A 27,378-nucleotide genomic window follows, 5' to 3' on the forward strand; every position below is an offset into this window, starting at 1 on the left:
TACATGATTATCGATTTTTTTCATTCAATTCTTCTACTATGAAATTTACAAAATAGTTACTTCATTAGAATGTTTTGTACAAAAATTATTCAATGTAAAATACTGCCTAATAGAAAAGAGATGGACAAATATTCCGCAGATATCGTGGCTGGCGTTCTGAAATCCCATTCTCGAACACCAGCTGAATGTGCTTCGTTCTTGACAGCGCACATCCCTCGGGTGCGGGGTTTGCCACGAAGTCTATGGCCTCTTCCTAGTTCTCTGCTGAAAATAGCAGCTTGCCACATTGTACTTCCTTCACTATATCAACATATTTGTATACTTGATACAGCTCGTTTGTGCCACACTCCATTTTCCTTTTAGTCACGAAGTATAGATTTTTCCCACAAAATCTCCAAGTACTCGTCAAAAAGCCTCCTTTTGCGACCACGATTTGTGTCCATAAAGGACCACCGGGAAGATTAGTATTCTGTAAAGCACCAGTTTTGCGAATTTACAAACAACGTGACTTCAGCTGGCTAGTTAATCCGTAGAAAGCCCGATTCGTAGCTGCAATTCGTCGTTTTATTTTGCGGCCTACAGCGTTGTCACATCTTCCACTGCTCCACTGCGCAAAATCAAGAAGCATGTGAGATTTCGTGATGACATGTTCCATTCCACGTTTGCTCTTCGAATTGCACTTTCTAAGGCAATGTTGAATAGGAGGCTAGAGGGCGCATCCCCTGGCTTCAGTCCATCTAACGTCACGAAAGCGGTTGAGGTCCCAATCGCTAATGCATAATTTTGACCCATGCAGCGTTGCAAGAATCAACGTAACTAGTTTCGTCGGAAAACCGTGTTCTAGCCATATCTGCTACATCTTACTGTATTTGACTGAATCGTACGCCGTACTGAAGACCACAAACAGCTGATGAGCATGCAAGTTCTACTCTCGAAGCTTGTCTAGTAACACACGCAGGGTAATCATCTGATCTGTCGTGGAGCGACCCTCACGTAAACCAGCTTGGTACTTGCCAACGAAGGGCTCCACTGACGACCTCAGTCTACAGAATACGATACGGGAGAGCACATTATAGCTAGAATTGTTTGCGTAAGTTTCTACACTTGACTCGATGCCATTTTTTAAAAATGAGGCCATCTAACCACTCATCCGGTATTTGTTCTTTCTCCCAGATCCTGACAATGATCCGGAGGTTTGCTGCATACAGTCGCTCGCTGCCCGCTTTTAGAAGTTCCGTATTTACTTCTCCATTCAACAGGGTCTTACAGTGCTCCGTGCACCTGGCTGCTACCACCGTTTTGTCAGTAAGCAGGTTGGCAGCACTATCATTGCATATCACAGGAATGGCAAAATTCCTGCACCTCGCCGTTTTGTAGAAACTCCGTGTGTCGTTGCTGGTGAATCTCTCCTCTGCGCCGGCAAGCACGTGTTCTCCGTAGTCTCGTTTTTAGACGGTGGATTCTTTTTTCTAGTCTCTGTATACCTTTCTCTGTTCTGACGTGCAATGCGCTTCTGGCCTAGTTCTTTTAATCTGTCACTCTCTGGCATTCGGCAACGAACCAGCTGTCTTTCATGCGCTGTGGTAAGAGGATATCACCTCTTTCGCAGTTGTTTCAATGGCATCATGGAGGTTCCGCCACATTCCACTTATATCTTCTTCCCTTGCTTTCTGCTGTTCAGCAATTCGTTGATCAAGTTTTTTGGTGTATTCTGCTGTTACGCCATCTGCCGTCAACTGCTGCATGCTGAAACGCAGCGTCCTCTCAGTGCGAGTCTTCGTCGCGTCCGAAAACCTTTTGCGTATCTTGCATACGGTAGTGGTTAGAGTCGATATTGGTCCCCGAAAAGACCGTACATCGACGATATCCCTAAAGTGTCGTCCATGCATCAAGGCATGATCGATCCGAGAGCTAGAATTCCATTTGGATGCCTCCATGTGTGTATCCGAATATTCAGACGTGGAAAGCAGTTGTTGCAGATGGCCATTACTCTGGCCGTGGCAAAAAATATGAGCCTAAGAACATTATCATTGGTTGACAGATGAAGGCTATGTCTTCCAATGACAGGACGGAAGAATTCCAAACTCCTGACCTGCGTATTTGCATCTCCAACGATGATTTTCACGGCCTTTGGGTACACACTCCATAGGTTCTCTCAAGCTTATCGTAGAACTACGCATTAGCATCATCGGATTTATTATTTGTAGGTGCGTGACGTTGATTAGGTTGTAGTTGAAGAATTTGCCCTTAATTTTCATAAGAGATATACGGCTATCTACGGACCTCAACCGTGTAACTTGTTGCTTTTGCATTCGCAATACTACAAACCGACTCCATGGTCAGCCTTACTACCGCCATTGTATTAGATGTTGTACTTGAAAGGAGTGCCTGCAATAGGGTCTACTGCACGGAAATCCCTTTTTCCGGAATTTGGCCACCGTATTTCCTGAATAGCAGCAACCTCCACTCCGAGTCGAGGTAGCTCTCGAACAAGCAAGCCAACTCGTGCCGGTTTATGGAGAGTTCTGAAAAGTTTCCAATTTTTAACCAATACGGTGGAAGCTAGGGTCGTATGCTGACAGGGCAGGAGGGCTCTTTCGAGCTTCGTTGGTCATCCGGCGAAACAGACCCACGCGATGAATTTAGTTATGGATTTGAAACCCGGGACGTGTAACTGCCGATCTTTCAACTTTTAAGGGAGCAATCGAGTGCTCTCCGACGTTTTGAAGAGCAGCAAGCTCGACGTCGCAGCGCTACAGGGGGTATGCTGGAAGAGCTCAACAGTAACAACACACCCAAGCTGGGTATAGCTTTCATAGTGACGGGCAAGTTGCGCAAACGTGTGATTTGATGGTGGCTAATCAATTCTAGAACGTGCAGGTTGAGAATTACGGGCCGGTTCTTCAACAGAATCATCAGCAATGTGCACAGCCCTTACCTTGGAAGTACCGATAACGACAAGGAGGAATTCTACGCACAGCTGCAGTGTGAATACGACCGCTTTCCAAAATATGATATCAAGTTCATCATCAGGGATTTTAAGCTCAGGTTGGCCAGGAGGAACACAAACCGGTGATTGGAGGGTTCAGTGCACACCCGCAACGAAATGGATCTAAGACTTATCGACTTGGTGCCTCTAAAAACATGGCCGTACGTAGGTGGAGGTCACCAAATTTTACGAAAGATCCTATCGAAGCGCTATCGTTGACTTAGACCACTACCTAGGTTAAGATGCGCCCAAAGCTTTCCGAGGTGAACAACATTTGGTACCGGCACCTTTGTTAAATCATGCGCGATTGAAGCATCCAGAGGTCGCCGCAATCAACGCGCACTCACTCGAACTTGCGCTGCCGGAAGAGGACGAACTGAAACGAAACCTTCTCGTGAACTGATAGAACACCATTAAAACAACAATTAGCAGTAATTATAGGGGACAGCTCCATCGGGTATGTGGAACTGAATCAATGGAACGATAGGTTTGACAATGAATGTGGGAGGGTGATGGATGGAATGCGGCCAAGATATACAGTACCACACGTCAGAACGAAGAAAGCCTTCAAAAGAGCCGTAAATGCAAAGGTCCCACGTAGGGTCTTTTTCTAATTCCCGTCGTAATAAGTAAAGCCATTCCATCATTTGTTGGATGGATTTAATGAATACTCCAAATGTTCTTGTTCTGATTTGACTAAAACATACTTACCTTCCGATCCGTGAACTTTGAAATCACTGAAAAGCGACCATTAAAGCATATTATCACAGAGAACAGACATCCAAGCTAGAACAAATTTTTCGTAATTTTCTGTGTAAAAATTCAAACGAAAAACCGTTAAAATTACAACAGTTATCAAACGCCGCCTGGCCTACGAATCGCCAAACTAAATTGACTGTCAAACACCGTCATGTATTTCCGTCAATTAACGATGAGAGATAACACTTGAAATAACTACCGATATTACGGGGCTATTTATCGATGATTTGACGGATACTATTTCGAACAAAACTAGTCAAACATCAACAGTAATATTAATGATAATTAGCATAACAACACGATAACATTGAAAGAAGACCGAATTTTGCCACGTGTGTGTCACAAATCGCAAATCATTTCTAACGATGAAGTTTGACGGTACTATCGATACCACACTAGTTTCGATAGTATCAACAAACCTTTGTACCATTCCCATCGTTCGGTTTGTTTACTGATGAGCTTTTGATGTTTTTTTGGTTTTTGCATAAGTAAAAAAGGGAAAGAAATATATTGGATCTCAGTTTTGACAGATGGTAGCGGGTGGCGCCGCCATCAAACGAATCGCCAAACTAACAAATGCGAGGGATAACTTCGGGTAACTTTAACGTGAAAGAGGGGTTATTTTGAAATGGCCGTTACAAAAATTTACACAGGTTGGGTATGCCAGCCTGGATTTCTGTTCTCTGTGATATTATTGAAATTACGCAACTGACTTTATTGCTGAAATTCGTCGTACCGTTTTAAAATCCGTCCATCAAAATTTTTCATCGTCCGAACTAAAAATTCACAACAATGTTTACGAAGCTAACGCGTATGTATTTGTGTAGGACGGTATGACAAAGTTATTCTGCAAAATTTCTGCAGATCAGGCAAGTTTTCCTGGCTGCAGAATAACGACAATGCCTCGCGTGAGTTATTTTCAAATTAAAACAATTAGTCGACATTGTCTTCTTCGTCGCACGAAAAAACGTAGGAAATTTGGCTGGTAGGGCTTTTTTAATGATAAAAAGCATTTAAATAGATCTCAGCTCACTTTGATTGATCGCGTATGATAGACAACAAAGTAAATTATTAGGGAATAACTAGTTTTGCGTTGTGTGTCATAAAAATGCTGATATTTTTAATGATTTGTGTTGGATAGGACGGGAATAGGCAATTACGACGATGTAGCAACCAGAGCTGCAAAAGTTCAAAATCATACTGTTAAAATGCGCCAAAATGAGTTAGCAACGAAATCAGCAACCTATGATTCGTGCTACCTGATAAATGAATTAAGGACGCTATGGTGAACGCCGCCGTCCAGTATGTGAACTTTGTTTTTCCTTTAGCGATTGTGGCAGTCAACTCACACATGCTATCACTGAGTCTGAACTTTAAAGAAAATCATTTTCATTTCAACTAATTTTTTTTTGATAACTGAAAGTAGCTCACTAGACTGCGTAGGGAAATTAAAACGCGCGCAAATTCAAAATCAACCTTTGGATATGTAGGTATCAAATATCTCCGAGTGCTATGATTTGATGTTGGTATTACCATAGATGGAATATAATGAACTGATATTTTCCTTTTTTCAAACTCATTGTTTTCTGTCAACTTTTTTCAGCCCTGGTAGCAACATACCCTACCATTTGTTTGTTGACTTCAAAGCCGCACATGATACCATGGACCAAAGAATGCTATGGAAAATCATGGACAAGAATAGCTTCCTCAGGAAGCTTATCAAACTGAGTCAATCAACGATGGATGGTACACAGCGCTGTGTTCGAATCTCGGGTGGACGCCAACTAAGGAAGTGGTGGAGAAAATTATTGCGAGAAGGTTTCCTGGTGGCTTAAGAAACATTCATTGCTGACATACAATCTGGTGTTTGTAAGCTAAACATTATAAAATTGAAAAGCAGTAAGATCTTTTTCACCTCTCTATCGCTTACTGGTGTTATTTCCTGTCAAACTAGTCTTTCTTAAGTCAAGCGTATGGCAACTGGGATTGGTAAAAATTATCATCATAACACATATTAAAAGAATAAATATTGTATCTGTTGTTGATTTGAGTTACATTGTCTTTACTTGTTTTTGTCGGTAGCACCAAAGTGTATTAAAAGGGAAGGTGTGATAATAGGCCCAATATTTATGTATTTGACAGCTTTTTTCGTAACTATTCCGTATACGTATACGCATTGCTCGTAACTATTTTGTTAGTGTTAGTAAACGTCAATGCCTACGATCATACCTTCAAATATGTCAATACACTTTGGGTAGCACAAGTAGAATCAATATATATAGAATGCCAGTGTCGCTGTTTTTCTATAGGACACATTGTGGTAAACATGATGCTAACAATCTGTATCAAGTCTGTGAATCGGGAACTTCGTTGTCAAAGTTGCTCATTGTTATTAATCTGTACTTTATCTGTGGGCTGGTTGGTGTTGTCATCAGTGCGTTCTCCGTTGTTTTTATGCCAGTGAAATGGTTTTAAACGTTCTTTTTCTATTCATCCGGATGAATAGAATCCCACAACTGCGCCCTTTTGCACCGATTTTTTCAGAAATTTGAAGCAATTGAAGTTTCCAATCACATGTACTAGCAAAATGGAAAGAAAAAATCGAAGCTAAAGAAACTATTCTTGCTGTATTTTTGGATCTAAAACGCGCGTTTGAAACAATCTCTAGGCCTTTATTGTTACAAACCTTGAAGCGATTTGGTATTGCAGGGATGGCATATAAATGGTTTGAAAGCTATTTATGTGACAGAACTCAGAAAACTCGCTTTGATAATTTGAATTCTGATTCCCTTGCCAACACACTTGGTGTACCGCAAGGAAGTGTATTGGGGCCCCTTTGTTTATAATTTATATCAATGACATGAAACGAGTTTTATGGTTCTGCGACATAAATTTGTTTGCGGACGACACTGTTCTATTCATTGCGGCTAAGGACCCTAATGAAATTGTCTCACATTTAAACCAAGATTTACATTATCTTTCGAATTGGTTAAAATTTAAACAGCTTAAACTCAACATTAGCAAGACAAAATATATGATTATTTCAGCCAACTTCAAGCCAGACGTAAACGTTGAAATTGATCGTGAGACTATTGATCGCGTAAATGAACTAAAGTATCTTGGAGTAATCATTGATGACAAGTTAACTTTTAAGTCTCACATTGATAATGTCATCAAAAAAATGGTGAAAAAGTACGGTGTCTTGTGCCGTTTAAAAAATGAATTGACGATAAGTAGTAAAATTCTTTTATATAAGTCAATCATTTCACCACATATAGATTTTTGTTCATCCATCCTGTTCCTTGCAAACGATACACAAATATTGAAGTTGCAGCGCTTGCAAAATAAAGTTATGCGATTAATTGTAAGATGTAATAGATACACTTCCTCATATATTATGCTGGACGCATTGCAATGGCTTTCTGTGAAGCAAAGAGTTTATTTTTTGACAATGGTGTTTCTATATAAAATTCTTAATCACTTAAATTCTTAGTCACTTCACTGACAAACGCACTTGAAAAGCGTCAGCAAGTCGATGCCGTTTATGTCGATTTTGCTAAAGCGTTCGACAGGGTGCCACATTTTCTGTTGGTATCGAAGCTAGAAAGGATGGGATTTCCTGAGTGGCTAACACGGTGGATACTGTCGTATCTTACCGATCGCAGTGCGTTTGTACGTATAGATGGAACTAGTTCGCAGCCATTTGAGATTCAATCCGGTCTGCCCCAAGGAAGTCACCTTGGCCCATTGCTGTTTATCCTTTTTGTAAATGATTTGTGTAGCATCATAAAATCTTCCAAGTATATGTACGCAGATGACCTGAAGTTCTTTCGTGTAGTAGCATCAAGAGTTGACTGCTGTGCTTTACAATCCGACATCGATTCCCTGCTAAGTTGGTGTATGCTTAATGGAATGGACGTGAACGTGCAGAAATGCAACATTATTTCATTCTGTAGGAGTAGGAATGTCATATCATTTGACTACAAGATGGAAATGGACAGCATCAACCGTGTCGAAACTGTGAAAGACTTGGGCATCCTCTTGGACAGTAAATTATGTTTTGCTCAACACATTGCCGTTACTACTGCTAAGGCTTATGCTATGCTAGGCTTCATCAAAAGGAATACGCAGCAGTTCAACGATATCTACTGTCTGAAATCGCTTTACTGTTCAATCGTGCGCAGTATTCTTGAATACGGGGTGCTTGTGTGGGCACCTTATTATGCTGTTCAAATCAACCGGATAGAACGAATCCAGCGTCAATTCGTTCGGTACGCTCTGCGCAGGTTACCCTGGGATGATCCTGTTCGTCTACCTCCGTACGAAAACAGATGCGTGCTTATACGTCTACCCACTCTGACAAATAGGAGAAGTATGTTGCAACGATTATTTATCTACGATCTTCTGGAAAATAACGTGGATAGCCCGGAGCGACTAGGTCAAATTCGGTTCAACGTACCTCCTAGGCTTACCCGTCGAGCGGATTTCTTCCGGCTTCCTTTACACCGTACTGTTTTCGCCCGAAAGAACCCGATTGATGTGTGTCCCCGCGAATTTAATAGTGTATCTGACTGTTATGAGTTTAATGTAACTAGAACAACTTTTAAAAATAGAATAAGTTTACATTAAGAACTGTCTGTACGATATAATCGAAGACCAGAAAATAAATTAAATTAAAATTAAAATTAATGGGATGTTACCTCGATATTTGTGTGATCGAATTGAAAGAGGAAGAGATTTACATTCGTACAACACTAGAAACGCGGAAGATGCAAGAACACCACATTTTTTGTTTAGAAGATCACAGAACTCTCTGTTGTACAAAGGAATAAATTTTTTCAATTCGATGCCGAGACAAATAAAACGTGCAGCAACAATGGCGGAATTCAAGAGGCTTTGCATTTCACACATAAAATCTACTTTATAGACACAATTTAAAGATTTTTTGTATTACTTAAAGAAGATTGTATATTTATTTATTTTTTGTATATTTAGCGATATATTAAGTTATCATGTTCACTGATGATGATGGATTTGAAATTGTTATTATTAATAAAAAAAGTATAGAGAAGGCTACACATGTTTGAGCCACGCGCGCGGGAACAGACATACACAATCTGGAAATTGAATGATCAGGTTAAAGTCCTGAACAAAGGGTTTAGAGCGGAAGCTGGACGGGCTTGGGTTTGCTTGTGAACTTTGGAACTCGTATACCAGAGTTGTATATCTGCAGGATCTCCCTCGTAGTTCTAGATCGTTATCTAGAACCAATTCTGACTAGCTTCAGCTCCTAAATATTAGGTTCAATTCCTAATCAAGTCCAGATAATTTTCGGGTTGGAAACGTTTTGGACGAGCCTTGGACATTGTTTGAAATTGTGATATTCACTTGAAAGTTTGATATGTTTGTATTAGAAGCCAGTTCGTTATTTGCTTTTACACCTGGCTACATTGTTATTACATAAATATCTTAATAGATAAATCGTCTCGCTCAAACCGTTGTAGGGGCATGAGGTGGGACCATCATCATCATCATCATCATCAATTATTTGGTTGAGCAGCTGAAGGCCTGCGCAAATAACATCCTTCAATCAATTACTGATTTGGCAGATTTGTACTTATTTGATGTGCGTTATTTCCTAGAATGCCAAAGTAGCGGATATTAACGTAAGTAGTGCCTATGAAGTACTTTAATACGGATCTTATGTTAAATTATACAAAGCTTTCCATAGAGCCCAAATTTCGACATCAAAATTCGACGCTTTCACGATAGGTACCACCTGAACAAACCTGATCAAACAATTCTAACTTCAGGTGAATGGGCAGACCACTTGAGTCATCTAAACAATTTGCCGCGTGTTGCAAACCAATAGGATAACAAAGGTACACACCCCTTTTACGGCGCGGTGGTTCGTAATTATTGGCAGGAAAATGACCTCATCAACTTTACAGACATACGTCTTAAAAACCGGCCGGGGCCATATTTGTTCGTGGCTAACAAAGCGGCTGCAAAGTTGGCACTTTAAAATTCTCGGTCGATCGCGGACACCTACCGGGATGGTGGCGGCGGAGCTTGGTGCCAGCGGTAACGGCTTGGAGGCTCACTACATTACTAGACTAGCGATGCGGTACGCTTCGTGTTTGCAGTTTAACACCCCAAAACAGTTTTCCACTTACTCGGGCAATAACAATGAGCCGTGCGTGCCACGGCGAGGCAGGGGGTCAAATTGATTTTAAGCGATGTAGCAATTTCGACGCGTCAAATTGTGTTCATTTTTTTTCACTGCCAAAGGCGCAAAAGTATATGGTGAGTCGTACTCAACACTGATGAGGGTGGCATCGTAAAATATAAAAGTTAATTAATCTAGGTAAATTTACCAGAAAATCAAGTAAATTTTAGAAATTAATTCATTTTCTCATCTTTTTGTGATTTTCCAATCCAAGTAGTGCTATATCGCAGTTTTGGAAACTATTCCTAACCACCCTATGCCATCTCTAGCCGTGATGACGGCACACGGCGGTGGATGACTGTTGTTTTTGTTTACAATTTGGTCTGACTAACGATGCCAAACAAAAAACAACAACAACAACACAGCTCAATAGCCGGTTTGCGTTTTTCTTCTTTCGTGCCTTGGCAATAGTGGGGCAACGTTACAGTGCTGGGGATAGGGGGCATTGCTGTATATGACAGTATTCACCTTCACGAGATGCAGACAGGTCGGTCGAAGTTAAATGGCGAACCAGGCACACTTTTTTTTGGTTCGACTGAATGCTGTATGATTGGAAAGGTGCAATGTAATGATTATTAAATGAGAGCGGATTACCGGTTGATTGAATGTCAGGCAAATTTGCGGGCTTATCACGGGCTTTTGTTGTGTTGACAATATAATATAATTAAGATTTTTGTTTCCGTTAAACGATGTGATGTATTGAATGGGATTAAATTGTACAATTATTTTTGCTTCCTATTACTTGTGGTTTTTTTTCAGAAAATGGCAATTATTAACGCGTCATAAAGTTAGTAACTAGCCCTTGTGGTTACCAGCGAAAAAATAATAAAAAGGGACATAAAATTAATACTGATATTATTTTTCCAATAAAGCAATTTATATTTTTGGCGGTATTTCACTGCATGAATAAATCCCGATTTATATGAGCCTAAAATTTACCGATCATAAAGTCGTACGAATGTAATTATGTTGTTCATATGGAATCCGTTCACTCAAACTGAGGATCTTTTTCTCGGTCACTTGGAGGCGATTGAGCCGTATGTAAATGTAGAAAAAACATTTTGAATGATACACCCAAAAAATGTCAATATTAAATCATTGTCAAAATAATTATAGTCGGTACATTACAGCGGAATTCCGTAATTAAGAAACTGTGTCAAACACATAAAAAACGAAAATGGTTAGTTAAAAAAATTAGTACGCCAACTAGTCTTCATGGATACTTACCAACTAGTGCATTATAAGCTGGAAAAGAAATAAAATACAAGAAATTAATATTGCAAAACAAAAAGCATATTAAGGCACTCGTGCATATTATTACGTTAGATAAGCCCAGTCGCTAGATTTCTTTGACTTGCCGCTACACAGTCCTCGCTTATTGAAATAGTCCATTGCTTATTTTGCTACGGTAGCATTAGTTTGAAAACTGATAAGCTTTCGAATCACGCTTAGTTTGTTATTGTTTTATGATTAGTCACACGTGTGCATTGAGATGGAAACGCGCATTAGCATTTATATTCATCTCGAGTGTTTACTCGTCGTAATTAAGACGGCTTTGTTTTGAAAAATTGTAAATAATAATGATAAGAGATGAAGGATAGCTACGAAATTGTGGATGCTGCGAATCACAGTTAATACTCAGAATTACTACACAATAACATAATATCCCTCCCAGTTGGCTTCGAGGTATGACGCTGGCCTAATAAGCCAGTCGTCGTATGTTTGAATCTCGGTTGGGAGAGGCTATTAGAGTTAATTGGATCGTAGCAACTGGCCCTACAATTGTTCTGTACTCTAACAGCTGGCTGCGAAATCTGTCGTATAAAAACAGAAGGTCAAGTTTCGATAATGAAATGTAGCACCTAGGCTTTGCTTTTTTTACATAATATCCCACAAGTCCACAATAATACTTCTACAGTCATAATTATTTATTTCAGTCGATTAGAACTTTGATTTCGAACCAGCAGCTTTAAGGACAACACTCCACTCCGTTTGTACTACGCCAAAAATAGTCCGCAACACCTTTCGTTCAAATACGGCAGGTGCACGTATGTTTTTGTAGGCAAAGGGATCATTCAATAATGACGTCCACAGTTTATGGGGGGAGGGTGGTGTCAATTTTGTGATAGACTGCGACAGAGGGAGAGAGGGGGTTTAGGCAAATGTTACATCCATCGAAAAATTTTTTTAGAAAAAGACTATACATAAACTTTAGTTTTTCAGTCATTCATTACTCATCAATTTATATTGAATTAAGATGTTCGTAATAAGGTTTAACATCGTCGAAACAAATAAATGAAACTGATTCTCTCTTGCCTTCGCTGCACACACGAAGCGACTTGTTTCATTTGTTGAACACCTTACAAGCAGACTTCAATTGAAGCTGATGATTGTTTCAGCAGACGGCGATTAGAAGTCAGGCACGATTTGTCAATGTTAACTAGATTGATTATACCATGCATTGATAGGAAATATTTTAATCATTTTCAGGTCATTTGTATTCAAAGTTTACAGCGTTCTGCTAAATATTTCATCGAAAAGTACAAATTATATTTTAAAATCTATCGTCAAGAAATAATGAAATCTGCTTCACCGACGCAGATTAACGCCTGTTTTGAAGCGAGCCGGTGCTACTTTAATTGAAACCAAAGCTGCATTACTTCATTAGTGGCAATTGAAGGTCACGTTGTCAGGGCCGTGATTCGTAGTTCATAAATCAAGCAGCATAGAAATAATTTTTATTAATAAAATTAAAAGCAAGTCGGCAATTCGATAAAAAATCCGCAAACTCGCCGGGCAGAGTAAAATAACAAAACACGTGGAATCTTTTTCAAATTTTGATGAAAAAATAACTCTCGGACGCTCAGTTTATCCCGCAAAATCAGCTAATTTAATTTTAATTTTCCGGTAAAATACGCAACTGTTATTTTCTTTTCATTTATGAATCGTACACTAAACTCTTAAAAGGTTAAACAAAATTTATTAAACACCTTTTACTTCTACCATGCTTTACTTTTTATTTTCATATTTTTCGAGTTTGTGTGACGTTCAAAGGGGGGGGGGGAGTTTCAGATTTGTGACACAATCGGACAGAGGCGGGAGGGGGGGCTCTAAAAAAGCAGAAATTTGATGGACGTCATATTTGAATCGACCCAAAGTTACAGTCTCAAGTCCGTAGAAGACTATCGGTCTGATTAGCGATTTGTGCATCGTCAGCTTTGTGCGTAGAAGCGTCTTGCGGAGGGAAAGCTAGGGCCGATTTCCAGCTCGAATGCGTCGTTGGATTTCCTTACTCGTATTGTTGTTGGCGGTGACCAGCAATCCCAAAAAACTAATCAACCACTTCCAGTGCATCGCCGTCAATAGTCGCTGTCCGTGGGAGGCAAACATTGCTTTCTCTGAAGCCTCTTCCTACCATATATTTGGCTTTCGTCGCATTGATAACATTGGTAACTTTATCTTCCTAGCCTCCGTTTTTAGTTTGGAGTAGATTGCCTCCGACGTTCTAAGGTTTCTAGTAATGATGTCGAGGTCATCTGCAAAGGCTAGGTGTTGGCTACTCTTGCTGAAGATCGTTCCTCTCGTTTCGATGCCTGCTCGCCGGATCACACCTTCAATAGCGATATTGAATAATATACAGTCCACCTATATTCCCAGCAAGCAATTTGGTTTGTATATCTAGGTTGCAACTGAGAGGTACGAAATCATATCCGCACGAAAAAGTTATATTTCACGCCACATAAGAACTTATAGATGCCAAAGTGGAGGCAATATACGTGCAAATATTTTGACGATCATTTGTAATTCTATCTTGCAATCTATGCAATAGTTTTTGAAACATGCAACTTAATACTCCTCAATATGCAATCAAGATATAACTAAATGTTACAATCAACTATACTGCTATATAATTCACAGCCATAAGTTGACGACACGCACGACTACAAAACAATTTATTGTACACTTCGCTTTGACATACTCTAATCATTATGCAATTCCAATGTAAAAGTAACATGCATACGACTTAACGAGGACTTTATATTACGATCTTGTGTTATCTGGGTTTGTACTTATCGCAATATAGCCTTCTCCGTTTGGAATTAAAATTTGAATAAATGAATCGATGTTTGGTCTAAAGAAAGGTCTAAAGTCTAAAGAAGTAATGTTAATTGATATATGATACATGGCGACCGTGACAGGAAAATCAAAAGCCGAGAATTAAAAATCGAAAGCGAATTTTAAAATTCAGAAGATAAACGTTAAAAGACAAACATTAGGTCTCAAAACCCTAAAGGCGAAAGTTAAAAGTTAAAAACCAAAAATGAAAAGTTAAAAGTCAAAAGCAAAATTTACTCAAAAGTAAATACTCAAAAAACGATAGTCCAAAGTCGAGGGTTAAATATCTAAATTCCAAATTCAAAAACTAAATTAACTAAAAAAAATTAAAACATAATGTAAAAGTAGGGGTCAATCCCGGCGTAGTGGTTAGCATTCACGCCTCTCACGCCGAGGACCCGGGTTCAAATCCCAACCCCGCAGAAGTCACGAATGACCCAAAGCTGGTCAAAGTGACTATAATCTAAAAAAAAATGTAAAAGCCGACACAAATTGGACCTCAAGTCGGACTTGATTGGAATAGAACATGAAATGAGGCATGAAGTAGTACTACTTAAATAAAATGTTGGGGAAGAATAAATGCTTAATGCGAAGAATGAAGATTCAGGAAAACTGAATTTTTTTAAATATTAGGCCAAAAATATAAACTTAGCGAAGGGGAGAGTCAAACTCGCAGCTCTTAATCTCTAGTCGAGTGTGCTGTTGAACCAATTACACAACTAAGCTGTCTAGAAAAAAATTGAAATTTCTTATCGGCTTTAACTTTAACTTTAATCTAAACTTGAATTTGGGCTTGAAATCGCAGTTGAAATTGAACATTTGTAAACCGAACTTCATTCTCAATAAAGTACCGTTAATATCTGTAGCAACTTGAAACTTCAACATGCAGCTTAAAAGTTCAACGTGCAACTTGAAAGTAACTAAAAGTTCGGATAATGGTGTCTAAGGAAGGTTAACCAGTTTTATGTCTATGGATCTATAGCTTGCTAAGCAGCTTTACCTGCAATTAACCAAACTTCAAAGTTGCCCTGAGTTCGCTGTATAGAGCGCCAAGCAGCTTCTAACGAAACTTTGTCAAAAATTTATAAATAGCACTTTGAGTTCTATTTTTATACTTTTCTATTTTTTACCCCCGCTTCCTTCCAACTTCTGTAAAGTTGGTTCATGCGATTAAGATAGACCATATAAAAAAACTCTTACACCTACCGCTGCTGGATTTGAACCCGAGCGTTCCGCGTTGCAAGTCTATCCTGATGCATTACGCCATCTCTGACGCCGCTAGTGACATGAATTTTGCCGATGAGTTGTTCTTGAGTGTAGGTTCGTTTCGGGGCTGTGTAAATGAGAAACTAGCACATCGAGTTAATTCGATGCTAATCGCATATTCCAGCAACGGAGCAGTGGTATACATCTAAGTCACCGAAAGGAAGTACTCGAGTTCGAATCCCCGAGGTTTTTGGTGGTTGGTGGTGTGTGGTAAGTTACAATAAATTAATATTTATACAAAAACAGTGGATTACTCTTCTGAAAATCAAAGAGAGTTTCATTCTCATTGTTTTGCATTGGACAGATTTTCCTCGCTGTACAGATGGCCAGATTTTGCCAACAAAAACACAATTATATATGGCATCCTTGTTCGCGTCTCGTCGTCACTCATGCCATGTCATGTCATCTCTTTTCTCTTGTACTTTTTCCCTTGTCTTTTGTCTTTGTCTGTTGTCCCTCGTCTCTCGACTCTCCTCTTTCTTCTTTCGGCTCTCGCGTCTTGTCTCGTATCTCTCGTCTAGACTTGTTAAAAGCATCGCACGGAGCGACACAGTTCCCAGTAGGTACCGCCATGGGTGATTTTGACAATTAAACGCAGTATCGGTGCTTGTGTACTGGTCTGGTATTTGCGAAAAACGCGAACGCGGTGCTTTGGTTTGGCTCAGCACTAATGTGACTGAGCTGTTAGACAACTCCGGCTTGGTACTCTAGCTCGGTATGATCCGGTGTCGTTCGTGCAAAATTTGGTGATCGGTGCAAATGCGAACGAATAAGTTGGTTGGCTTCCGTGCTCTAGCACGGTGTCGCACGGTGCGCTCCGAACACAAAGCACCGCACCATTCAAAACAAGTTGGCACCAAGGTTATGTTCATTTCAGTAGTAGCATTCGTTTTTCAGTTTTTACACGACTCTTAGTGTGGTGCTTGCCTTCACAAGTTCTTTTCTCGTCTCTCGTCTTTCGGCTCTTGTCTCTCATTTCTTGCTCCATGCCTCTCGTCCCTGTCGGGTCATTGTGTAGAGCCATTTTCACAGGATTATTGTTCGACATCCTTGCGTGTTGCATGTAAAGGAGATTCAAGAGAACTTTGAAGATATTGCACCAATCAGCGAATCCAACTGATATTGTAAAAATTGGTTGTCCGAGATATTTTTAATTATGGAGAAGTAAACAGCAGATTACTACTTTGTATCCAGTCGACCACCGCTCTGATGATGGGTAGCATCATACCCGAAACCGGTTAGCGGATAAGGTATTTATGTTTTTTTGTAAGAACCATAAGTGTTGTGTCTAGTAATCGCGTTATTTAGTGTTCTTACGTTGCACATAAAATCAATATATATATTGATATGGAGAAGAGTTTGAAATCATCGGCATATGATAATTTCATGCATTTAAGGGTAAGAATGTATGGTAAATGCATGAACCTAGATGTTCTTGTGGCTCGCCAGATGTGACAGAAAAGAGCAAAGAAATAGTATTTCTAATTTTTTTTAATTCTATATTTGAGAGGTTTTCAGCCTGCGGCTGGTTTGCCTCTAATTTCCAATTTTAATGGACATAGTCCTACAGGTAAGGTGTGATTAATACCAGTTAAGAATATTGCCACTTAATCCAAGCCTCTGAAGTTTCGAAACAGCGATTTGATGATTAATTTTGTCGAAGGCTTCTGATTAATCCGTATAGATTACGTCGACCTGAAGATGGTTTTGCATTTACCACTTCATGTACTTTGCCTTCGACGTATTCATGTCAAGTTCATCTATACTGGCTGGCTATAACTTTCAGTCTGATATACGCGTGCGTCATCGTCTTAAAGTGGCGTTCCACGATGTCAGTGTCGTCTGCGAAACCGTTAAGTTGGATTGACTTCCGGAAAATCGAACCACTCGTGTTTACCTACCGCTCCTTTGATCACATCTTCTATCGCAATATTAAAGGGCAGAAACAAAAAGCCACCTTCCCGTAGGCCGGTTCAAGATTCGAAGGGATTCGAGAGTGTCCCCGATACAAAACCTGTTCGAATTTTAATAGACTAACGGCCAAAAAAAATCTAGAATGTATTGGCAACCTTTCTACAACTACCTCATTACGAACACATCTATTTAGAAATTTTCTTTTGAATCCATGTCCCGCGTCCGGTCCTATGGTTGGATACCAGTTATCCATAAAATGGGCGTAGGTATGCCCTAAAGCTACCTGTTTCTCATCCAGTGAAAAGAAATATGATTTTTTCATTATAACATGTCATTTCAAAGTAATCATTTTTCAAAATTATTTAAGCTCAATTAGCCGGGCCCAAATAGAGTAAATCAGATTTTTTCAATCTTAAAAACATTATTAGCCTCGAGGTTCAGGGCCTGAGGGCCTCAGCATGAATTCATTCAATTTGTCATGTTATGCCAAAACTATAGCACCGCAAAATGTTAGACGCTTATTAGATGGGTATGTTGCACTGGAACGAACTAGTCAAACTAAATAGACCAATTTTACGGCAAAGGTGATAAATGGTGAAATCGACTCTTTGAAAATTCTTTCGTAACTGGATTTTCATGCCTCGCAGCAAACTTACAGTAAGAGTAAGTGGTTTGCTGAAGTCTGTTTTTCATTGTCGATAAGTTTCATTTGCTGGTTTTTTGCTCTGTATATGCTCTTTTGACTACGGTGCCTCAGCGAAACAGAACTCGAAAAAGTGGTGTATGGGGTAATTGTACAGTCAATTAATATCTACAGTATTGTTGGAAAAAGTATAATAGCTTCATCTTTAGTATTTATGGCGCTTTAAAGTTGCAATGTCGTTAATACCAACGTTGGTTATTCGACCAACCAACGGGGTAACAGCGCCTTAGTGCCAAACCCATAAATACAAAAAATAAAACTATACATACTTTCTACAAAAATATTGCAGACGATAATTAACTCTAAGGGTAAGCGGGGCAAGACCGCCCGCCTAAGCAAAACCACCTGTATAAAAAAAAGTTGTAGCTCAATTTCTAATTTATCTGCTTTAAATGAACAATTTATCTATTACCTACATATAAAAAATAAAAACATAAATATCTGTAATGATTTTCTATTTTTTATTGCGATTTGGAAACACGTCCAAAAAATAGAGTATTTTTTCCATGCGGGGTGAAACACGCCCACTAACGGGGTAAAACCGCCATAGCATATAACTTTAACAATATTCAACCGATTTGAATGAAACTGGTGGCATTGGATTCATGAATTTATCTAATTTAAACAAATTGAATCAGTTTGCTATCAAACAATACATAGTTCCCCGAGATTCGCAAGTTCGAAAGAGTGTCCGGCAACCACTCGTATTGGAAGAATATCAGTAGTATAGGTACCGACAGTCTTGAAATTGATACCGTGTAGTTTCCTTAGACAACAAGATGGATCGGTTTAGGCATCCTGGAGTCAATCTTTAAGGACTAGAGAGGATCTAAGATAAATCTAACTAACAATATGGATATTAAAGTTCCTGCAATTGATCCGGTAGGTCATTTTTTGACATTTCAAATTGTTCTGATTGATAAAGCAGATACATATTACTTTTCCATTGCTAAGATAATTTGCTATATTTTCATAAAAAATATGTTTGTTCTATGTTATTTGTCCCAAGAGGGAGGAATTATTAAAAAAAAGCTATATCCGAGAAAACAAGAAAATGTCCATAGCGCCCGCAGGGAAAATTGGCGATTTAGATTTTTCCAAACAGTCCACCAGCTAAACTAAGCACATTTATATTGTTTTATGTAAATCTGAGATCCTTTGGTCCAAACTATGCAATTATTTTAAAAATCTCCTTATCGCACTAGCATTATTCACGACGGTCTTGCGCCGTTCGTTGTGGGCGGTTTTACCCCCAAATGACCGATTTACACATTTCACTATTTATTTCAACAAAACTGCATGAACAGTTACCTAATTTAGGTACTGTCGGATGAAGACAGGATCAGAGAAGCGATGTGGGTTGGATTTACTGAAAGTTTTAACGTTTTGAATAAAATAAACCCTAAGTTCTGCGGGAACAAAGTTATAAAAAACGAAACGATTATAACGAAAAATCTATTTTTATTTATTTCTCCGATAGTTTATAAGATATTGCTGTACAAGGTATTGTAAAATATTGCGTACGCATTCAGTAATATGACTGTCATCAACATTTAACACCAATTTGAGCAAGGCCCTGTAAAACCATGGTGGGCGGTTTTACCCCGGCGGGCGTTGTTACCCCGTTTACCCTTACAGTTGTCTTATACACTACTTTTTCGAATTCTATTTTGCTAAGGATACAGCCATTAAAGCCATAAAAACCATATACTAAGTAAAAACAACGAAGGAAACTTGATTGAAGATGGTTGTATTCAACGATGCATGCTTTCAGACATTTTCTAGAAGGTTTTCAACTAACTATTACATAACTTCACACAAAATGTTTAATTGGATTTCAGCTCAAGGGACATTGTAGGTTTTACTGCACACCTATAATACCTTTTATGAGCTAAACTGGTCATAAAAATCGTCATTAGAATACAATAAAACTTTAATTGTCACTTGTATGGTGTGTCGTTTTTCAATGGGCTCACTCGTGAAATTTGCATCAGGTGGTGATAAAACGTCTATTTACTAGCGAGCAATTTTCTATTTTGAATATGCAAAAGTGTAAATCTAAATCCAGTTCTATTATGAAGAAATATTGCATTTAAAAGCTTAACCTGTTTTTTTCCACTTGATTACTGTTTCTGCTCGGTTGAAATTTTTGTTTGTTTAGATTATAGTCACTTTAACCATTTTTGGGTCATTCGTGACTTCTGCAGGGTTGAGATTTGAACGCGGGTCCTCGGCGTGAGAGGCATGAATGCTAATCACTACGCCTGGACTGACCCCTAAACGGTTGAAATTCATTTTTCCTCCTTATGATTAGTTTGCATAGTCCCGAAACGTTCCACACGAACAGATGCCTGTTTGCTCTTTAGCACATATAATCTCCTGCAACTGCAGATGCAGGCTGACAGCCCACACGTGCAGAATGGTTTCAGATTTAGTAGTTGCTATTGTTCATGTCATTTTCAACCGGAGTTTCAGGACAGCAACAATGCTTTGCCCCATAAGCTTGCTCAATTTTGCAAGTTGAAAATAGATTATAACATGTTCGTATATTTTTGTAAACTTAATGTTTTAAATAAAAATGCCGTGCTCCCTAGTGTGCCTAGCATGTTACCGCATGCATAGCAGTCGAGAATATTCAAATCAGGCGAAGATGCAGACCACTCACTATTTCGAAGAATCAAAATTCGGAAAATTCGGCACACCAAACTGCTAGCTTTTGCCTGGTGAGACGGTGCAGAATCTTGTTAGAAGCAGTATGGTGCATTCTTGTACTGTTTTTTGACGATGGGAGGCAAATGGTTCTTCATAAACTATATAGATACGATATTTGGCATTGATTTTAACATCAGGTTCAGTAAACAGCAATAGAACTTTCAAATTTTTGGAGAAACATCCATATACTATCGTTCTGGGAACATTCTGAAACCTTTGAATAGCCAGTTTGTCCTGAGGAATATCAGAAAGAGGTGCGGTATATATCCGATCATTTTGTTGGTAGTGATCATCCTGTAGCAGCAACATTTGTTTGACCAAAAACAGAATTTCACAATCACCGTGCCGCTTGAGTAACTGGCACATTTATCAACATTTGCAACCTTCTGCTTTTTAGTCAAACCGTGATACACCAGTTGTTTTTTGTATGGAATCCATTGAAGATCATCTTTCAAAATATTCTGCATGGTTGACTGCGAAATTCTCAGTTCCTCGGCCATCTTACGTCCAGACTGATCCGGTTTCTATCGAATTCGCTCTCTTACTCGTTTGATGGCATCATGATTATGAAAGATGAATCTTTCGTTTATTCCGAGAGGCTTCAACTTCTTTAAAATATACACGGTCGAGTTTTTTTTTTGAAAAACAGACTTATCACAAGTTCCCTTTTTGCGTCCATGAAAACCACAACTCTTAAACTCTTAAAGGGGGCCCTACTCTGGAAAGTCGGAAAAATCAAATTTTATTTTTTTTTTTGCATTTTCGAAACGCTTAACCTTTCAGAACTGTCAAGCCAAAAGGATTTTTTAATAACTGATCACGTTGAAAACTTATGGCAAATATTGTGGAGTCACCTCAAAGGAAGTCCATTGCTGTACGAAACTTTGAACGCGTTTTCCCCGAAACCATGTTTCTTTAGCTGGCGGTTCGTGTATCTCAGCAGAATCTAGTGGACCGATTTGGTTGAATTTTTTTTTCAGCATGTAAAAATGAATTATCTAAATTGTTACGTAGCAGTTCTTTGATATCTCAATTTTTTATAAGCGATTTTTGATGAAAATACTCCTTTTTTTTGGAAAAATTGCCGCCATTTTGTTAATTTTTCGAATTTCCGAAAACTGCTACGTAACAATTTTGGTAATAACCTAAAGCTTCAAAATCATCCTTGAAATCCGTTCTACGATACTCCGTTGGTTCCCGGCACGTACCTCCAGCAAGGAACTAATTTTGAGGGCATTTATGCGCCCACCTGCCACATAATGCCCATAATAATCACTATTACACTAAATAAAATAAATAAATAAAATAAAATATTCTGGTATCCAAAATATACAAAATATATCTTCAAATACACCTCAACCAATAACCAAAATACCCTTACCCCACTTAACTATAATTCTAGCATTTGAAAAAAATTACGAAAATCTATTATTTTTCGGTCTTCCAGAGTAAGAAAAAAATGGAAAAGAATAAAACGGAAAAAAATGAAAACGAAAAAAAGAGGAAACCGAAAAAGGAAGATGGAAGAGAAAAGGGGAAAAATGAAAAAGAAGAAAGAAAACGCTAAAGAAAACAAGGAATATGAGAACCAACAGGATCAGAAAAGGAGAAAAATGAATCAAAATATGAATAAAAAAAAACTGGGAAGAAAGGAAAAAAATATGAGTGCAGAATAATCAAAACAAAACAAAAAACGGCACAGACGAAAACAGTAACATAGAAAAGGATTTAGCGGAACAAAAAAAAATGAGACTAAAAAAGAGGAAAAACGAAACAAATAAGACGAAAAACAGAACAGAAAAGAAAAAAACAAGCCGAAAGTCAGGACTTAATACGCTACAAAATGGGACACGAGAAACTGCAGGCAGAAAAAAACGAGAAACAAAAGAAAAGAAATCAAAGACGGACTAGAAAAAGAAAAACACTTCGCAGAAATGGAGGAAAGATGAGAAGGAAAAGGAGGGGAAATGACACAAATAGGGAAAATGACACAAGATAGAGACAACGAAACACTGGAAAAAAAGCAACCTAAAGGGAAAAGTAGAAGCGAGAAAGAAAAAAGAAAACGGAGAACATTGGAAAAAGAGGTCAAATGGTATGTATATTCGAAGATAAAAATGGTGCAAAATGAATTGGGATGGAAAAATGGGACAAAAAAGGAAAAAACGGACCAACGAATTAGGTAAATCTCGAGAGAAAAAGATGAAAAAACTAGAGATAAGAAAGTATAACCGGAGAGCACTTGAACGCAGTGGTCCAAAATCAAGAATAAACGTACAAAAAAGAAGGAAAAATATGGCATATAGGCATATAGGGGAAAATAGGCTAAAACAGGAAAAACGAAGCAGAAGAAGACGAAAAACGAGAAAGAGAAGGGTTAGAAAAAGACGAGAACTGGAATCGAAAAAAATGGAAGACAGGAAACTTAAGGAAGAAAGGAAAAAATAGTGAGGAAAAATAAGAAGGAAACAGAACTGGAAATAAGAAAAAATAGCAATGAACCTGCAGACAAACATACCAACGAAACAAAAGATACGGGACAGAAAAAATAAAAACGAGAGAAAAAAAGGAAAAATAGAAAGGAAGGGAAGGAAAGTGAATGCAAAAACCAAGAAAACGATTCGAAAGAGAAGATAAAATGATTCCTAGGGAAAAACGGAACTGGGAAAGAGAAAAAAAGAACAAAAATGTGCGAGCGAGTAAGACTAAATATGTCAATCCTAATTTCAAGTACAGCTTTGTATCTTATTTTGGGTGTGTGTCTAAATTCAAGCCTAATTTAATTTCAATTTTAAGTCAAATTTAAACTCACATCCCACATCCGAATCCAATTTCTAGAACAACATGAGTTCAGATTTCAAGCCTAAGTTCAAATTCAATTTACAGTCAAATCTTAATTGCAATTTAAAGCAAAATTGCTTCCAATTTTAAGTCCAATTTCATTCCATATCCAATTTCAAGTCTAATTCGATTTCAATTTCAAATAAAATTCAAGTCCAATATCAAATAAAAGCTTCAAATTCTCTTTTAAGTCTAGTTCAAGTGAAACACCCAGCACAAATTACTTCAAATTTAAGGCCAATTTCAAATTCAATTTTAAGTCTAATTTCCAGTTCAACTTGCAGTAAAAATTCAAACCCAAATTAGGCCGAATTCTTATTTGGTCGGTGTTAAGTTAGACAGAACGATGTGACAAAATTCTGATTTCGAGAAAAACGCGTTCAAAGTTTGCTGCTCTCTATGGTTTATAGCTATCAATCGTTGAAAATCATCTAATATCTCTGGCTGTTTGCTATATTTATGAAATCTGATTAGAGTGAAATGTAGCTCAGGTAGGGTATGTTGCTGCTGATGTAATTGCCTATTCCCGTCCTATCCAACACAAATTATGAAAAAAATCAGCGTTTTTTATGACACACAATGCAAAATTAGTTAGGTATTCTCTAATATTTTAGTTTGTTGCCTCTCATACGCGATCAATTAAAGTGAGCTGAGATCTATTCAAATGCTTTTTTTCATTAAAGAATTCCTAGCAGCCATATTTCCAACGTTTTTTGTGCGAAGAAGAAGAAAATGTCGACCAATCGTTTCAATTTCCGTCGTTCATAAAATGAAAATAACTCACGCATTGTTGTTATTCTGCAGCCGGCAAAACTTGCATAACCTACAGAAATTTTACAGAATAACATTTGTCTTGCTGTCCTACACAAATACATGCGCGCTAGCTACATAAACATTATTGTGATTTTTAGTTCGGACGATGAAAAATTTTGATGGACGGATTTTAAAACTGTACGACGAATTTAAGATATAAAGTCTGTTGCGTAATTTCAATCAAATGCTTTATTAATCTTTTTTACGGTATTACGCAGTTGACTGCACCACGTCTCTTATAAACTTACCATAATTGTAGCGTAGCAATACTATATGGCACCCCAATCAAAATTAATTTTACTACGGTTGCTTGTCAAACCGCAATAAATCTTTTAGTTTTACAGAGCTATTAGAACGATGTTGCAAGATTTCGATGGCGCATTGGTTTTATCCGCTTATCACATTAATATGCACGTTAAAATTCAATGCACATATACTGCAAACCAACAGAGGCTGCAGAATATTTATTATTTTATTTAGGCCATTACAAATATTTAAAAAAGTTTTTGTCCCTCCGGTGTTGGATCATTGAAAGAGGGGGGGGGGGGGGGGGGCGAAAAAAAAACAAAGAGAATTTTTTAATCGAGTAAAAAAAAATATGGATTTCAGGCATTTTTACCTAAAGTTTAAACGTAAAAACCAAATCTATTCTTGCTTTTAATAAATACGTTGTTATTTTTCATGCAAAAATCTACGTACAAAAAGACAAAAACGAAAGAAAATTTTTTGGCCGAGTTTCGGAAATTCCACGGTTTGAACTTCCATTTCTATTTCGTGCTAGAAGCGTTAACTCAACTCGTACACTCATTTCTCGAGTTTTTCAAGCTGTAGAGCACACAGATTTAATTCATATCCTACAAATTATTTTTTTGCCCCCCGATTTTTCAGGCCAATTTCCTAGGGGGGGGGGGGGGTGACAAAAACTTTGAACATGATTTGCAATGGCCTTATTAACTTTTTTTAATGGGGCTTTCAACCAGTGGTTGGTTCGCCCCAATCGAATGTTTTTACCTTTGTTATACTATAACAAAGGTTTAAAAATTGGTCGAAAAACACGAAATTGATCCGAGGCCCGGAGGGCCAAGTCACATATACCAATCGATAGGGTGCGACGATTTGAGCAATGTCTGTGTGTGTGTGTGTGTGTATGTATGTAATGATTTTTTCTATCGCCTGTTTCTCAGAGATGGCTAAACCGAATGGTTCGCTATTACTTTTGTTTGAAAGGTGTTATTGTCTAGTAGATCACTATTGAGTTGTTTCGTGATACGACGTTTCGTTTAAAAGTTATAAGCAAAAATGTGAAAAATACGTGACACGGGTTTCTTCGGAACTACATGACCGATTTCAACGATCTTAGTATCAAATGAAAGCCCTTATTAAAGCTAAATTGTTCAGGAATTTTTAATTGAAAACAAACAAGTAGTTTAAAAGTTATGCTTAAAAAACCTGTTTTGACAAGGTAATAATTATCGCCTGTTTCTTAGAGATGGCCAAACCGATTTATGCGCTATTAGTCTCATTTGAAAGATAATATATCCTAACAGATCACTATTGAATGGTTTTTTGATTGGACGTTTAATTTGAAAGTTATGAGCAACCGTGTACACCACACTAAAATTAACAACAATTCATATAGACTAATCTCAAGTTTTTAGTCTTGACCTTGGAATGAGGTCATACATATATTAATATTTTTTTGAAACGACAAACAGGACAAAAGGTAGGAGTCAAAATGACTACTTGTCAAGCATGGCTACCAATACCCCCCCCCCCCCTTTCCTTTCCGCTCTTCCCCCTCCTCCTTCACCAAAAAATTTTCCATTTCTTTCCCCTACCGTCCCTTCATCAATTGTAGATCCATCGTTTCAAAAAAATATTAATAATTCATAATGATTTCAACCAAGATAATTTACCTAATTTGAATTATTTTAATATCAAACGAGAGGTTTTGACACTACGAATATATATGCAAAATTGCATAAGAATTGGTTTTACCGGTCAAAAGATATTAACCCTCGAACACTCGCGCCAACTTATGTAACACGGTTACTCGCGCGCACAATAGCCCCAAACCAAAGAAAACGTGTGCACTAGAGTTTTGACTGGGAAAACTTGGTGTTACGTTTATCGAACCTTTGCAAGAGTTTCTTAGAATTGAAAACTCTATCGTCTGGTGGAATTTAAATTTTGATTAATCCCCCTAAAAGTGAAATAAAAAAAATATTTTTCTTCAGTGTCAATATAACACATTGATGTGTTCTGCAAAGTTATAGAGCATATTATTACAAGAAATTTTGCTAAAGACAGTAACCCTCTATCTCTGCAGCGAAGATAGAAATATCTTATTTATTGTATATGAATTTGTAAAATCAGTTTTTCTATTTTTGCTCTTTTTGTAATTGTGGTATGACTTTTTCATGTACTACAAAATTGTACAAATAGTAAAAATACACAACTTTGCTGAAAATACTATACCTCTATGTTTGCTTGTTTAGGATCTGTGGAACTTTGATTATAAAAAATACCCTAATTTTGACTCCGCATTACTCGACTACCAGCAGACGGATACATTTTAAACATTTTACATTTGCTGATAGTTTTGCTGCATAAATTTTCCCAACAATTTAAATTATTAATGCATTGAATAATTATGATACTTTGCTCACAATAAGTTTGTTGAAGAATATACGTTAGTTAAACAACGATTTGTAACTTTATAACAATATGGCGTTGAAAAACCTACACGTGTTGTATAAAATACAACAGCGTGAGTTAATAAAAATTGATGAAAATTATTCAAGAAAACTCTATTGATGTGATTCAAATAGAATGGCATTACAGGAAACTATGCATAGTTCAAAAACCTATAAACCAGACCTTTACTAGACCATATACATTGTCTAAAGGATAAGATTTCCACGTACAACTTACTTTTATTTGCACTTACTCAGATTAATAACAACTTACTTATCCTTACTCGGCAATTCACTAGGTGGATTAAATCGGGTTTTTTTGTTAGATTCTATTCACTTT

At 37.9% G+C, this 27,378-nt stretch overlaps 1 protein-coding gene across 1 annotated transcript in view; it reads right to left on the reverse strand.

Moving 5' to 3' along the window:
- The window catches only part of LOC128743484 (uncharacterized), a 222,260-nt gene that overhangs the window by 163,220 nt on the left and 31,662 nt on the right, over nucleotides 1-27,378 (reverse strand). Inside the window, exon 2 of the mRNA XM_053840076.1 lies at nucleotides 11,205-11,222. The gene's annotated coding sequence lies outside the window, so the exon portion shown is untranslated. The remainder of the gene's footprint in view (nucleotides 1-11,204; nucleotides 11,223-27,378) is intronic.

The sequence above is a fragment of the Sabethes cyaneus genome, chromosome 3 (assembly GCF_943734655.1).
Source record: "Sabethes cyaneus chromosome 3, idSabCyanKW18_F2, whole genome shotgun sequence".
NCBI lineage: Eukaryota > Metazoa > Arthropoda > Insecta > Diptera > Culicidae > Sabethes > Sabethes cyaneus.